General features: G+C 38.7%; 1 protein-coding gene across 1 annotated transcript in view; it reads left to right on the top strand.

Moving 5' to 3' along the window:
- Positions 1 to 6,332: 6,332 nt before the first annotated feature.
- LOC124720006 overlaps positions 6,333 to 13,262 on the top strand; it is a 29,977-nt gene continuing 23,047 nt past the window's right edge. The window contains exon 1 of the mRNA XM_047245243.1: positions 6,333 to 6,396. The gene's annotated coding sequence lies outside the window, so the exon portion shown is untranslated. The remainder of the gene's footprint in view (positions 6,397 to 13,262) is intronic.

Here is a 13,262-nt window from a genome sequence, read left to right as displayed (position 1 = left end):
ACATAAATACCCGATATCGTTAACGTGAAAATACTACTGGCCCTTATATATGTGAAGTAAAGTTTTTCTCTCTCGCATTCCTTTGTTTCTGAACATTCTTCTCAGCTCTTTCATCTTTGTAATACATTCTCTCTGGCAAATTCTGACGTCATTGGTCAAAGCCGACAGGTTGTATCCCCTGCTAAACTAGACCCAAAAAGAGGAAGCAGCTTGAAATGAAGCATCGCAATCTGGGACAGGAGAATTGCACAGGTGCGTGAATGATGTTGATATGTATTCCTCTGGGTTCAGACTTATTGATTTAGAGCTTCTCTGCCGGGCCATGAAGTTTTCATGTTCATGTGTTAGCTGTAAAAATACGGAATGGCTTATTGTTGTTGAAGAAAGAGGAGTGGGAAAAGCTTGTGATTTTAAATTAATTTGTAATTCGTGTGGCTATTAATTTTCATTTTCCTCCTCCAAAAAGACTGACACTGGTACCTATGAAAGCGATTTTAGGTTAACATGTGCTCTGAGATGCCTTGGAAAGGGCAGGGAAGGAGGTAATTTATTGTGTGGTTTTCTGAATATGCCTCCACCTTGTGCAAGGTCTGAAAAAGTAAATAAAGAAATGTCTGATGCTGTATGTGATACTGCCAAAGCTTCTATCAACAAAGCAGTGGAGGAACTGATGGAAATAAACCAAAAAGAAATTGATTCTGGGGTAGATATTCATGGCAGTGTATCTCCTACAAATGTTACTGACCTGTGTGTGTAGATGTTACCTGGATGATAAGGGGTCACACATCTCTGCATGAAGTTGCATCAGTTATTGGTATTGACTCAGGTAAAGTTGTAGATGTAGAAATTATGTCTGAATACCGCCACCAGTGTTCAACAAGTAAAGCACGCAGTAGCATGCTCTAAAATTATAGTGGCTCAAGTGGGGGCATGGAACCTGCTGCAGTTGTGAGGATGTTCTCCAGATCTGAGGACCAGTACGTTATTAGATACCTTGGTGATGAGGACACCTCTTCATTCAAAGCTATAACAGATAAAAATCCGTACAATACGACAATAGAAAAGTTGGAATGTGTTGGCCACATCCAAAAGGGACTAGGTGGTAGGTTTTGTCGCTTGTCGAAAGAGAAGAAAGGTGAAGTACTTGAGGATGGAAAATCTCTTGGAGGAAAAGGCAGGCTTAGTCTGAAAGAAATTGATTCTCTTCAGTTATTTTATGGGAGAGCTATCACGAAAAACACACATAATTTAGAGGCAATGATGTGCGCTGAGTGGCCAGTTTTTTTTTCCACAAAGTATCCACTAACCAAACACCAATGCACAATCTGTGACCGAAAGATGGTTGGTGTAAGTTCAACAACAGAAATGAGACATATTCAGGTAAACCTTGTTACCAGAACCTGTTATGAATGCAATTACGCACAGGTTCAGGTTTCTTGCAAACCCTGATTTAATGAGAAAGTGTCTTCATGGAAAGACACAAAATGCAACTGAAAACCTCAATAATTTAATTTGGGTTAGGTGTTCAAGAAGGACATTCTGTGGACTTGAAGTTCTCAAAATAGGTGTTTATGGTGCAGTTTTATGTTACAATAACGGAAATAATGACAGTATTGAAGTGCTGAAGAGAGTTTATATAGGTCCTGCTGTGCTTACGACGAAAGTATTTTTCACCATCGACGAGAGCAGGGTCAAAAAAGCTAACAGATCAGTCAGTACCTTACCTGCATATACAGGCCAGGCAGATTCGAAGAGGACAGAAGAGAAACCTGGAGGATGAGGAGTATCAGTATGGAGGATTTTGAAATTGAGGTAATCGTTTTACATGTAGAAGTATGAGAAGAAAATCTTTGCTCTTCATTTTCTCTGTTTTACGTTTTTTATGTTATTAGAAGCTTTTTCTCAAAAAGCATATGCACTAATGCTATGAAATTTTCAGGAACTGCTCGCAATGTGTTGCTGACTCCCTGGAAATAAAACATTCGAGATCCTGCAATTACGTTCTGATTTTTAGATGATTGTATGCAGAAAAAAGTTAATTTTGAATGTGCAAAATTAAAAACTTCGTTAATGATACAATTTGTGCCATAAATTAATAACTGTAGTTCTTATAACCTTCTCAAAACACTTGAGTAAAATTTTCAGATTGGTTGCGTGATTGGAATTGGAGTTAAGGGCTTTTTATTAAAAAGAAATTTCAAAAAATTAAAAATTCTAACTTCTAGCAAAATATTAATCCTGCATATTTTATTATATTTTTCTGTTGTAACACAGCTCTTCTGCTTTACACATGCAAAATTTTAGATTGGTACATTAGTAAATATGGCTGTAATGATTTTTTAAATAAATGTTTACATTGTCCATTACATCCCCCCTTCAGGGTGGAAAAAGAATTTAGCAATACATCAAGAACACTGGTTATGGCCTTAAAAAAACATAATGTGATATTTGTTTCATGCTGTCCCAGTTTGCTAGCATGTTTCTTAGATCCACATCCCAATTATTAGTTTATATGCAGTTTTTGTTCCATAGACCCAAAAATGAGATGATTCTCATAGGTGTAGAACAAGTTGGAAAGTGTAACGTAAAAAACAAAACATCTGAATATAATGCTCACTACCCTGATCATTTGTCAGGATGTTGTCAAATTATGTGAATACATTACGGTAAACTGGAACTGCTAGTATTTACAGAATTTATGCATTGTCAGAATGGAAACATAGGTATGCAGTTTTGCTAAATTTATCATACACAAATTACCTAGTCCTGGCTGTTGTTTCCAAGTGCTGACAAAACTGAATTCCAACGCTCATTTAAGTACAATAAGATGGGTTGGAATGACACTGACGAAATTATATACAAATGTTAAACATCAGACAGCTCTACAACTAAGAAAATCAACAATTCATTTTACTAAGGTGTTTGCAACGACTTTACAACAATAACATATCACTCACCAGAAGCTACTACACTTTCGAACACTAAAGACTAATTTAAAGTAAAATAATCTCATGTCTGGAACATGCAAGCTATCATAAGAGTTCACTAGTAAAAATTCGCATGTTACAGATGGAAATACTAATGAAGTATGCCATATACAGAAATATCTGATTGGTTTCATTAAGTATATCTACATTATCTCACATGTGTATTCTTTAATTTTGATGAGATAATCACAAACAAATGAAGAAAATGATTTTGGCTTCTTTATGCACAAGTTGACTTTAGGCACTCGAGATAATAGACTGCATCCTTGGCTTTGCTACTAAAAGATATTTTCAACAGACTTTCTTATACTAACAAGGGAACCTCCCCATCGCACCCCCCTCAGATTTAGTTATAAGTTGGCACAGTGGATAGGCCTTGAAAAACCGAACACAGATCAATCGAGAAAACAGGAAGAATTTGTGTGGAACTATAAAAAAATAAGCAAAATATACAAACTGAGTAGTCCACGCGAAGATAAGCAACATCATGGACATTCCGAGATAAGGAGCGCTGTGGTCCCGTGGTTAGCGTGAGCAGCTGTGGAACGAGAGGGCCTTGGTTGAAGTCTCCCATCAAGCGAAAAATTTTTCTTTATTTTAGCAACGTTATGATCTATCCATTCGTTCATTGACGTCTCTGTTCACTGTAATAAGTTTAGTGTCTGTGTTTTGCGGCCGCACCGCAAAACCGTGCGATTAGTAGACGAAAGGACGTGCCTCTCCAATGGGAACCGAAAACTTTTGATTGCAAGGTCATAGGTCAACCGATTCCTCCACAGGAAAACACGTCTGATATATTCTATACGACACTGGTGACGGCATATGCGTCACATGACAGGAATATGTTGTCGACCCACCTAACTTGTACACTTGGCGAATGGGTAAAAAGATTCTTCTACGTTGCCCGATTTAGTTTTACTTGTGGATGTGATAATTACTCCAAAAAAAGTGATGAAAACATAAGAGTTTGTCACATAAACTGCAACAAATGAATCCAAAAGTCTCACACTCGCACACTTTTCCCTGTGCTCTGTCAAAACATATTTTTTTACGTTTTCAAATTTTTCCGTGTGTAGACCGTCAAATCCTGCATATGTCCAAGCACATCTGAACATGTCCTGGAATTTTCGAGAGCGAAGTTGATTATGTGTGAGCGCCTGAACTTTGATAATTGTCTGAAAATAAAAAATTAAACTTTTTGCTCCAAGGAAGACTTGAACCAAGGACCTCTAGTTCTGCAGCTGCTCACACTAACCACGGGACCACGGCGCTCGTGTGTTCTGTCGGTTCTTGATGTTGCCTATCTTGCACATGGACTACTCAGTTTGTATATTTTGCTTATTTTTTCATAGTTCCACACAACTTCTTCCTGTTTTCTCGATTGATCTGTGTTCAGTTTTTCAAGGTCTATCCACTGTGGCAACTTATAACTAAATCTGAGGGGGGTGCGATGGGGAGGTTCCCTTGTAAGTAAGTTGATGGAAACTGGCGCTCACTGTGATTAACAAACGCCAGATTTTTAAGATACTGCAGAAGAAGGTTCATGAAACAATTTTATTTTTGTTTTCACTTCACACACTCAATATAGATATTTTTATTTCTTTAGTAATATCCTCTTTTGGCAGTGGTACCAGAAAAATAGAAATTAGTACTAATTACTGATTTTTTCCCTAGTTTTCATGACTGGTATACCTGTGACACTAAGAAGTTTGGTGCTGGAACATGTGGGTGACCGTGGGCGGGGCTTAGCATATGGTTAAGTGAGCGGGATTTGTTCCAGGTCCAGAGCTGTCGCTAACGTTACGTCCTCAGCTGACGATGAAGCGCAAACTGTGAAAAGATTCGGCAATCAGTCTAAAGCTGTAAAACACTACTGTGGCCCAGAGGCAGCCAGTTCAAATCTCCAGTGCGAGATTCATCTGAATCGACAACACACACCTACTTTGACGATGTAGTGGCTAGATTAAGTGCAGTTATTCGTGTCTTGCAAAAGCGTGTAAAGTGTCAATGTGCAGATCACTACACTTCTTGCAAACTATTACGGGACAAGGAAAATTAGTGTCAATTCAAGTGCAGACAGCAACAGAAACTGTATTAGAAGGATCAAGTGAAGGACAAAAAAAAATTGAAGATTATAGGATGCTGTTGACTTGCTGTTAAGCCAGATTAGCATGCCATTGAAGGAGGAACGTGCAGAAATATGGAACGACTAAAATAAGCTGTTTGTTCTAAATTTATTACAGAACTTAGGCATACTGGTTTTGTCAGAATGTTTATGCTTCCATCAGTGCATACATTAGAGGGATGTGGAAGGCATACAAATAAAATGTGGGATAAGTGACATTATATATCACTATTGAAGCAGAAGGTACAGATAAACTAGTGAATATGGTTCGCGGGGAGAGCTTCTGTAAAGTTTGGAAGGTAGGAGACGAGGTACTGGCAGAAGTAAAGCTGTGAGGACAGGACGTGAGTCGTGCTTGGGTAGCTCAGTTGGAGCCGGCATGGTAGCTCAGCGTGTTCGGTCAGAGGTTTTAGCTACCCTCTGTAACAAAAAACTGAGTGAACGAATCAACGATCAACCTGAACAGGCGTCATCAGACGTCCGCGAAGAACAAATTCAACGAACAATCTAGAACAAAATGAGATCAACAACAACAAAAAAAAAAAACGTTGGTAGAGCACTTGCCCTCGAAAGCCAAAGGTCCCGAGTTCGAGTCTCGGCCGGGCACACAGTTTTAATCTGCCAGGAAGTTTCATATCAGCGCACACTCCGCTGCAGAGTGAAAATCTCATTCTAGTCAATATGTCATTGGGTGAAATGTCTCTAATGGCAAATTTAACATATGGCAGCAATTCTGTATTTGAGCACTTAGGGTTTACACACACAGCATATGTCTCCCACTATTTGGCAGTTTCTTGTCGCACTTAGAATAATATAATGTGGCAACAGGCGACAATGATTAAAACACAGTAGGCCTACGGAACGTCAAGTGGGGCGTTGATCCCTTTTGCTCATAGAGGTACGTATCTGTGCTTCATACGAGTGAATTGGTGAGTACATCCTTTTGATATCGACGTGGCAACCTGTAGTTGTATCCAACGTCACAAGTGTTTCTTCTCGAATGTGTTGTAGCTTGCCTATGGACTCATGATTTTTATCCCTACTTGCGCTTGTTTTAGAATCATTTTTAGAAACATCTATGTCTTCTGTTATTACACAAGTTCTTGGAGGCAAAAAACTAATTCAAATATTTCGTACGTCACGTAGGAAAGGGACATTATGCTTCTTTAGACGCATCTGACGTTGTCCTTAGTCGCCACTTGGAGCACTAGTGTCGCTCCACCTGTCAAACGGTGACAAGTAACAACTGTTAACACTAACAGCAGTTCGTGTCGCGACTTTTATGTAAGACCTGTAGACCATGAGTGTGGGATATGCAAATAAAGGCACGTGAGATAGAAGCGTGCGCAATCTATGTTATTTATGTCTATGGTGCTTCTGTTCATGGCTGTTCGAATTTGTTGGGAGCGGAATTCATTTGTTTCCAGCGTGATTTGCAATATTCATGAAATTGCGCTGAGGCTAAATAACATCTGTGGGAACTTTATTCTATTTATAGTGTACTGTGTAGTGTATGTTAATGTTTGATATCGTTGCTGTTGAGTTCCTGAGAATAGTTCTTATTACAATAATATTTTCGCACAGTGTAATAATGTACTGTTATCTTCCTTTTACTCTGAATCTGGCATCGTCAAGTCCCCACATTAATATCTGCAACTCGGAAACGATCTGCTGGCGATTTTTTCTGATTTCGGCAATTACGAAAACCTGAAAGTTAAGTTAATGTATATACAGTTACAGTTTGCTACATGACTGGCACCAAATCAAATCCTTTCCTTCGATGCAAGAACGGAAATGTTTCATCGGCAGACAGTGTATAGGTTAAAAAAGACCCCAGTTAATTAATTTGTTGGTTCATTCATTCAAGGGTCATCTCACAATAATGTAGAATTTCTCATTATAAATCAATGAAAATAATAAGTGCAAAACAAATACATAATGCATAATCTTAGAACATATAATTCTGCTTTAAAAGGATAGCATAAGTGGTCGGACGTGGCAACAGTGAAGGAACCCTCTCGCATCTACCCGAAGTGACTTAGGAAAACCACAGAAAACCTATATCCAAACGGTCAATTCATCCTCCTAAATATTTCTGCGGCGTAACACCACCACGTCATTTGTTTGGTCCCTATGTATAACGTTCATTGATATAAAAACAGTTTCACTCTTCATCGCTGCACACATCAAACACTGCTGTCAATGTGTCTGGAACCGCGAACTTGATGTTATATTCCCCGCTGTAAATCCAATATGTTTAGAAAACTCGCATGTCCTTCCCTTAGTTAAACTGAAAAGCTGTCAGCATCTGACCATAATGAGAGAGATTTTGAACCTGGGAGAATGACAAGGCATTACTATTGAACACTGTAGTTATTGACATGATCGTGCAAAGTTGTTACAGGATTGTAATGTGACAGGGTGCTGTTATTATCGCCTTCCATTATTAATCACCACTCTGACTTCTCTGAGGAATCCTTGATTGTGTAGTGTGCTTTACTTATAATTTTTTTTTATTACCTGATAGAAAATGCTGTTTTCAGTTTTGTTGGTTTTATCTTAGTAAAAGTAAGTTCAAACTAGTTCTTGTTCCATGATTATGTATAGAAAAATTAGTAAAAAAGCTGTAGTGATATTTTCACTTTTACGCACAACGGACTGGTAGACATACTCACTTGGTGCAGCACTTAAATTGTACCCACAAGAATTGAGTTTTAAGTGAGGATAGTATAACACTAAAAGACCTTTTCTGAACAGTGTGTGTGTGTGTGTGTGTGTGTGTGTGTGTGTGTGTGTGTGTGTGTGTGTGTGTGTGTGTGCTGCTGGTCAAACATTGTCCCATAACACATTAAACACACAGAAGTTTTAAGTTTTCTGTAATATTGGAATAGTTAATAAGAGGCGTTAAATCGAGTTACCCTTAGCGAGCGTTTCATAGTTCCCTCCTCTTTACCTCTGCCCCCCCCCCCCCTTTATTCATGTTACGTACACCATATGTAGGGTGGGCATGTGTCAAAGCAGCCAAATGTTAGGTAATATATTTATTGCTATTTCCTTTATTGAATGTACTCAAGGATCAAACGAAAAGTCCATTATTTCAGCCCCTTCTGATGTATAAAACAGTTTTTAAAAAATGGAAATTGATCACTGTTTGAAGAATGTCACAAAACAAAAATGCCCGTAACTTTAAAAAGATTGATGCTAGCCAGCTAAAACTGGTGATATAGTGAATGCTGTAGTATACACCTTAAATTGATATGTAATAGTAATGCTGTAACATTCACCATCTTATTAAAATGAAAGTACATTTTGGAAACTGTCAGAACCACAGTTTTTTTTACTAAAACAAGGTTTTTCTAAAATTTGTATTTACCAACAGCATTGTATTCTCAACAACGTGTTCTTGAGATACAAAATTAAGAACATTAAACCACATAAAAGAACTGAGAAAGTTTCGTAGCAAACAGTGAAATAGCACTTTAGTTCTAAAACTAAGCTGAGGTATTAATCTTATAGTATAAGCCTGATAGGATATTACGTAATAAACACCACCTGAAATAGAAGCAACTGCATCCGAATGACTTTAATGAACATCATTTATATTTTTGTTGTCAAGTTTTTGTTTACTCATTAGTCTAAGGATCATCTCACAATAATACAGAATTTATGATAAAATGAAAATGGGTAGCTCAAATTTACACATAGACCTACACAGAATATTTCAAGTCGTCCAGGTCACCTCATCCACCACCTGAGATTTGGACGAAACAGCTTATTCGTCCTGTCATGAACATAAATAACCATACCAAATTTTAGCATTTTATGTCTTTTTTAGTGGCATTTCAAAGTTTGGAAGTTTTGTCATTTTCAACACTGTGATGGTACAAAATAACACTTTCTAACTTTTTGAAAATAAATTACATTTTTTTTGTTTATCATGCAGGCAGTGTGGAATTTGGAGGTTATGTACTCTATAGTGTAAGTATTGTAGAAAATAATTTGCCATACCTTTTAATGAAACCACCGAGACCGGAAAGAAATGTAGCCTACACTTACATTTTGTATTTGATTTTGCAAAAAGCAACAACAACAACAACAACAAATCCTCTACCGTTACATTGAATATTGTATACAATGTAAGGAATGTTCCTTAAATCCCCCACCCCTCCTCCAAAATATTACTCAAAGCACAGGCTATCACTTGGGAAAATAAAGTTAATGGGGTTTTTGTTGCTTTGTTTTTTAGAGAGTCATAATGAGACCCCTTCCAATTAGCTGATTATACTGGCTCACATGAATACACGTCATCTCCATTGCCTTCACAGTGATTACGTAACATCTGACACTGTTCATGCCCCTTATATATCCTGTCAGACCTCGTAACAACACTAAACACAAACAACATTAATGCCCTCTGGTGGGTATTGTACATGTCACATAGAATTGCAACTCTTGTCATTTATATGGCATCCAGTGGTGTGCACATATACAAAGTTTCATTGACATCTGACCATGTCTTCTGGGTTCTTCACTTTTTTGTCAGGCTGTGTATTAAAAGCCTGAAACTACCAGAGAAATATGGGAAAATATATGTTTTCAGTAGGATTATAAATATGACAGTGAAATGCTCTTAGATATTAAACAAAAATACAATTGTTCCAGAATGAATTTTTCACTCTGCAGCAGTGTGTACGCTGATATGAAACTTCCTTACAGATCAAAGCTGTGTGCCGAATCGGGACTCGAAACCAGGACTTTTTCCTTTCTTGGGTAAGAGCTGTGCCAACTGAACTACCCAAACGAGACTTACGCCCTGTCCTCATAGCTCTTCTTCCAGTGTTGCCTCACCTCCTAACTTCCAAATTTCATATAAGTTCTTCTGTGGACATTGCAGGACAAGCACTCTTGGAAGAAAGGATATTGTGGCGAGTGGTTTAGCCATAGCCTGGAGAATGTTTCCAGAATGAATTTTTTGCTCTGCAGTAGAGTGTGTGCTGATACGGGACTTCCTGGCAGATTAAAACAGTTGAATTGATAACAGGACTTGCAACAAAGTTTTGTACCACACAGCAAAGTCTGATACCTCTCCACAATCTCTCACAATATGAATGATGGTGAAAGACATGACTTTGCTTTGGGGACATAAAGCGAACAAAGAGATATGGAATTAACATAATTCGCTTCCACTTTGTGGGTTCTTCAAACAGTAGGCTGTCTATGGACTATTTGAGGCGAACTACTACTGCTCAGTTTTTCTGACTGCATCAGCTCTACTTTCATCATTCAGATTCTTCCATAAATAAATAATTTTATTTTTATCTTCTTTAAATAATCAGATTCCCATATTGATAAATTTTTTTAAAACTCCACACAACCTCATATTACTTACAAAGAGATTTTTCAGGAGTACAATTTCAACTGTTCCCTGTGTGGTATTAATGTGATTTAAATGTTCAGAAAAGTAAAATTTTGCACTTCATAAAATGCAAAAAAAAAAAAACCATTGCATCCTATGACTAAAATATCAATGAGCTTGTGGAAATCAGCCAACTCATACAAATATCTGGGTGTAACACTATGTACATCGATACTCGACAGTTCACCTTATGTTGTTGTATGGCTGAGGATAACCTGCACCACTACTAGCCATTTCCTTTCCAGTTGCAATAGAACGACTGTGTGTATGATTCTGTACAAGCCCTAATTTGTCATATCATTGTGGTCCTTATGCGCAGTATACATTGGAGGCAACAGAAGTGTCCTGCAGTCAGCCTCAAATGCTGGTTCTCTAAATTTTCTCAGCAATGTTCCACAAAAAGAATGTCACCTTTCCTCCAGGGAATCACATTTGAGTTCCCAAAGCATCTCCGCAACACTTGCGTATTGTTCGAACCTCCCAGTAACAAATATAGCAACCCACCTTTGGATTGCTTTGATTTCTTCCTTTAATCAGACCTGGTACAGATCACAATCCCCCCAGCAGCACACTAGCATCCTAATGTGGTCTCCTTTACTGACAAACTGCACTCTTATAGAATCCAACCAATAAACTGCAGTCGATAATTCGCCTTTCCTAACGCAATCCAAACACTCTTGTCCCATTTCGTACCGTTTTGCAACGTTACGCCCAGGTATTTAAACAATGTCATCGTGTCAAGCCGGACACTGCTAATGCTGTATCCGAACATTACAGGTTAGTTTTTCCTACTCATCCACATTAACTTACATTTTTCCTTTCATCACACCAACTAGAGATTTTGTCTAAGTTATCTTGCATCCACCTACAATCACTCAATTTTGATGCCTTACCATACACCATAGCATCGTCAGCAAGCAACCACAGATTGCTGCTCAGATTGTATGCCAAGTCATTTATGAATATAAAGAATAAGAATGATCCTATGACGCTTCCCTGGGGCACTTCTGACGATACCCTTGTCACTGATGAACACTTGCTGTTAAGAACAACATACTGGTTTCTATAACTAGAAGTCTTCGAGCCACTCACATACTTGTGAACCTATTCCATATGCTTGTATTTCCTTTTAAGAGTCTGCAGTGATGCACGGTGCTGAACACTTTTCTGGAAATGTAGAAATATGGAATCTTTCTGTGCCCTTCATCCATAGTTCACAGTATATCTTGTGAGAAAAGGGCAACCTGAATTTAGCATGAGAATGCTTTCTGAAACCATGCTGATTCGCAAACATAAGCTTCTTGGTCTCAAGAAAAATTTATTATATTTGAAATGAGAATAAGTTGAAGGACTCTGCAGCAAACCAATGTTAGGCACATTGGTCTATAATTTTGTGTGTCTGTTCTTTTGCACTTATGCACGGGAGTCACTCGTGCTTTCTTCCAGTTGCTTTGGGATTTCATCCAGTTCTGGTGACTTAAGTTGTTTTCAACTCCTTCAGTTGTTTTTCCATGCCTGAGATGCTTGTCTGTTTGATGGTCAAATGATTGCACATTCAAACAATTTTCCTGTGTGAATGATTTCTTGAACGTGAAATTTAAAACTTCCAGTCTTTGTTTTGCTATCTTCAACTGCCACACCAGACTGGTCAGCAAGTGACTGGATAGAAGCCTTTACACCTCAACAATTGTACATAGGACCAGAATTTTCTCAGTAAAAGAAATGGAATGATCACATAAGCTCAGTTGTGGGTATAACAGGTGGTGGACTTCGGTTTATTGGTAGAATACTGGGGAAGTGCACTCAGTCTACAAACGAGGTTGCTTGCAAATCACTCATGTGACTCATTCCAGAATATTGCCCAAGTGTGTGGGACCCGCACCAAATAGGACTAAGGGGATGTTGAACTTATACAGAGAAGGTCAGCATGAATGACCAAAGGTTTCCAGAATGAGATTTTCACTCTGCAGCGGAGTGTGCACTGATATGAAACTTCCTGGCAGATTAAAATTGTGCGCCGGACCGAGACTCGAACTCGGGACTTTTGTCTTTTGCGGGCAAATGCTCTACCATCAGATCAGAAGGTCCGCAGCTCGTGGTCATGCGGTAGCGTTCTCGCTTCCCATGCCCGGGTTCCCGGGTTCGATTTCCGGCGGGGTTAGGGATTTTCTCTGCCTCGTGATGACTGGGTGTTGTGTGATGTCCTTAGGTTAGTTAGGTTTAAGTAGTTCTAAGTTCTAGGGGACTGATGACTACAGATGTTAAGTCCCATAGTGCTCAGAGCCATTTGAATCAGATCAGAGGTTTGTTTGACCTGTGGGAGAGTGTCACAGACATGCTGAAGAAATTGAACTGGCAGACTGAAAAAGCCTACTAACACAAGTTTCAAGAATTGGCTTTAAATGAGTACTCTAAGAATGACCGAGTGAGGGGGCACAGTGGTTAACACACTGGACTCGCATTTGGGAGGACGACGGTTCAAATCCTCGTCCGCCCATCCTGATTTAGGTTTTCTGTGATTTCCCTAAATCGCTTCATGCAAATGCTGTGATGGTTCCTTTGTAAGAGCATGTTCGACTTCCTACCTCATCCTTCCCTAATCCGACGGGACCAATGTCTTCACTGATTGGTCCCCTCCCCCAAATGGACCCACCAAACAACTCTAAGAATCAAAGGGGAAGAAACCCTAATAACTGGTACAATGGGACAGACTCCCTGCCATGCACTTCACAGT

The sequence above is a fragment of the Schistocerca piceifrons genome, chromosome 11 (assembly GCF_021461385.2).
Source record: "Schistocerca piceifrons isolate TAMUIC-IGC-003096 chromosome 11, iqSchPice1.1, whole genome shotgun sequence".
NCBI lineage: Eukaryota > Metazoa > Arthropoda > Insecta > Orthoptera > Acrididae > Schistocerca > Schistocerca piceifrons.
This window is presented reverse-complemented; position numbering and strand designations above follow the sequence as displayed.